At 40.1% G+C, this 3604-nt stretch overlaps 1 long non-coding RNA gene across 1 annotated transcript; it reads left to right on the top strand.

The window, feature by feature from the left end:
- The first annotated feature begins 1441 nt into the window (after window positions 1-1441).
- On the top strand, window positions 1442-3352 carry LOC109942308 (uncharacterized). Its single transcript, XR_002265031.2, has 4 exons — window positions 1442-1718; window positions 1796-1898; window positions 2019-2514; window positions 3204-3352. It is a non-coding gene; the product is annotated as an uncharacterized lncRNA (long non-coding RNA).
- The last annotated feature ends 252 nt before the right edge of the window (window positions 3353-3604 follow it).

Below are 3604 nucleotides of genomic sequence, written 5' to 3'. Positions count from 1 at the left end.
TGGATCACAATTCCCGATGACTTGCTTGTCCAAACTAATAATGATAAAATAGCCACGATTGTATCTGAAGTATACCCAGATTTCTTTATGAATTACGATAAACCAACATATCTAGCCTCGCGTGCCATTATATGCCCAAACAATGCTACAGTCGATGATATTAATAACTATGTTGTTTCGCTTGTGCCTGGGGAAACCGTGCGCTACCTTAGTTGTGACACTATATCAAAATCATCACAAAGAATACCAGATTTCGATGTGCTATATCTTACTGAATTCTTAAATTTGATTAATGCAAACAATTTCCCATCTCACGAGCTTATGCTAAAAAAGGGTGTCATAATTATGTTGTTGAGAAACCTTAATCAAAGCATGGGCCTCTGCAATGGTACACGACTACTCGTTACCGAGCCTGGACAACGTATATTGCTCTCACAGGCTCTAATGTGGGTGCTGTTGTTTTAATACCAAGAATAACCCTCAATACTACTGATGTAAAATGGCCATTCACACTCCAGAGAAGGCAATTCCCAGTACGAGTATGCTACGCAATGACAATTAATAAGAGCCAAGGACAAACCCTGTCCAGGGTTGGGCTTTACCTCAAGAAACCGGTCTTCACTCATGGACAACTTTATGTGGCCGTATCTAGGACTACAACCAGAGGTGGCCTTAGAATCCTGATTGAGAATGAGGACGGTTCGTGCGGGGTACAGACTCGAAATGTGGTGTACCACGAAGTCCTCGCTGTCGCTGAAGCGGCAGCCATACTAGCCACCTAATTTTTCATCCATCTTTTGTGTTGTACATAGCAATGATATGTAAATACTCCAACGCTGCTGCTACTCAGACGATTGTGTCTCTTCTCATGCTTGTTATCTTTGTTTTTTCTTGCTGCGTGTACAGTATATTTTGCTTTGAGGTAAAATTGTTCTACTAATGTGCAGTACGTATACTGGCCTTATCTACTTCCCTGCTGTTGTATTCTCTAATGTTTATGCCATTTTTGGTGTCAACACTGCAGATGGGAGACGTGTTGATTCCAAGCCTGCAGTGTGGGAACTTATTTGTGACGATATGCGTCCGTGTTTCTCGTTTTTGGGACTTTTCTGATCCTCAGGATGATGCAAGGCTGCTACACTGTGATATGGTGCTGCTCGATGAAGAGGTAAAGTAGCAACAACCTCTACTAGCTTATTGTTGCATCTCACCAGTTTACTTCAGCGGTTTTTCCCCTTAATATGATAATAGAGAGCCTAATGTGCCTTTTTTTACTAGCTGAATTGTTTCTACTCTTACTAAAGTTGAATCTAGATCCTCACCAGTTTGCTTCAGCATTATTTTTCCCCTTAATATGATAATAGAGAGCCTAATGTGCCTTCTTTTTACTAGCTGAATTGTTTCTACTCTTACTAAAGTTGAATCTACATCTTTCTATATCCAGGGAAATAGCATACACGCTACGATATACCCACCCTTCATAGAGAAATTCAGGCCACTCATAAAAGAAGGCAGCGTGTACAACATGACATACTTTCGAGTTCGAGCATCGAACAACTTGTACAAGCCAGTTCCAAATGATATCATGATTACCTTCACGAATTGGACAAAGTTAGAGCAGGTTATTGAGATTCCTCCTGCATTTCCTACACTTACCTACTCCCTCACCCACATAGAGCAGATCCATTCGCGCGTCGACCATAAAGACTACTATACAGGTAAACGTTGTTACCTATATACTTACGACTCCTGTTTTTCTTTGCTAATATTGTATATACTGCTCGTTTGAAAGCAGATGCCATTGGGATAGTTACTTCAGTCTCGAATGTTTCGCCACATCGCTCCAAAGGACAATAAGCTTCTAGCTTGAAGAGGAACATTTCCATATGCAGTGCAAGGTTTGAGCTACATGGTTGTTCTTACCTTGTGTTCTGCTAGATGTATGGTATGTATTTTGGCGTTGTCTTACATATACATTGTTTGTGACTCATGTTCCATGCTCGAACTGGAAACAACAGAGGTGCTTCGGTCAATGTCGTGTTGTGGGGTGCCCAAGCCACCCTATTCCCAGGAGAGCGCATATACGAAGATGGGCAGAATTCCCCACAAATTGTGCTATTTGTTGGCACACTTGTCAAAAAATATGCAGGTATATTGACGTAACACTTAGTCTTTTTCTGACTCCCATACATTTATACCTTCTACCCTTTTTTAGATGGGCTTTGTCTAACTGGAAGCTCACCATGTAAGTGGTACATCAATCCATCCATTCCTGAGGCAGAACCCCTTATGTCCAGGTAATGCTATCCTCTTGTTAGCAAATATATGCACATGTTGCCTGCTCTTGCCTTTTTCTAACAGAATGCTTCTACAAATACAATGCAAACCAGCGCACGAGGTGATCATAAACCAGTGAAGTGGAATGCAACTATTACTTCGAGCCAGCTTATATCTCCTGTTGCTGAGGAGCAAAAGGTGTCGTACATCAAGTATCTCCATCCCTTTGAAAACAAGGTACACGACATACCCAATACCTATTCTATTCTGCCGTCAATAGCTTCCAAATATACACATAATGCATAAGATTACTTCATACTTGGTGCTCCAGATTTCCAGTCAATATAAATTAGTTGTGTGGATAATGTTTTACTGATGTTCCTTATTTTATTTCTATGACCTACGACACTGAATATCATTGGGTGGCATGTGTTCGCAACTTGTAGCCCAAAAGAAATCATGGTATGTCATATAACAACAACTTCAAATATCAGTAGAGCATATCTAATAAATCTAAAGCTTAAGGGATTGAAGTCATAGGATCAATTAATGACTGGCATCTCCAGTCACCAACTAAAAAACAATGGTCCAATGCAAATTATGTGACGTACAAAAGAAGTTGGTCACACGAGCAATAATCATGTCAGTCCTACGACACTTAGATGGAAAAAGACAACAATGCACCAACTCTTCAATTGCTTATAACCCAAGTATTTTCAATTGAAGTAAGGCAACTCTAATTTTCAATTCAAGCAGCTATGCAAATTATTTGCCCACTTGGATTCTTACTGCTACAAACATTTATCTCTCCAAAAATGCCATTGAGCCCGCAGTTTTCTATTAGAGGCAGACTGGAGTTACAATTATTTAGGTTTCAGCATAACACATTTATTTGAGATTGCCTCTATTTCTTATTTTCCATGCAGGGAAAGGAATTCTTGGTTACAGTCACTATAAGGAAAATTGATAGCAAGTGGTGGTATAACTCGTGCAGAAAATGCGCCTGCATAGCTGTCCCTCACGGAGACTCTTACAAATGCACAAACCGTGATTGTGCTAACATTGATATGCCCGTCCAAAGGTTAGATGACGTGTCCTCGGGTTGAGCAGCACTCTTCCCTTTGTCAACTCAATGTACCAGTTTTGTGTGCATCAAACATGACATGAATCTATACAACAAGTTCATATACTATATTCTCTATCACCACTCAGCCCCCAACAACACAAAAATGTTCTACCTTCTTTACGTCAATGTTTTCCTGTTTACATATTAATTCCTTTGGGACTTATGTAACACCCTGAATTTGGGGGTATAAAATTTCTTTTC

This window comes from Zea mays, chromosome 9 (genome assembly GCF_902167145.1).
Source record: "Zea mays cultivar B73 chromosome 9, Zm-B73-REFERENCE-NAM-5.0, whole genome shotgun sequence".
NCBI lineage: Eukaryota > Viridiplantae > Streptophyta > Magnoliopsida > Poales > Poaceae > Zea > Zea mays.
Note: the sequence above shows the minus strand (reverse complement) of the source record. Positions and strands in the feature narration are given on the sequence as shown.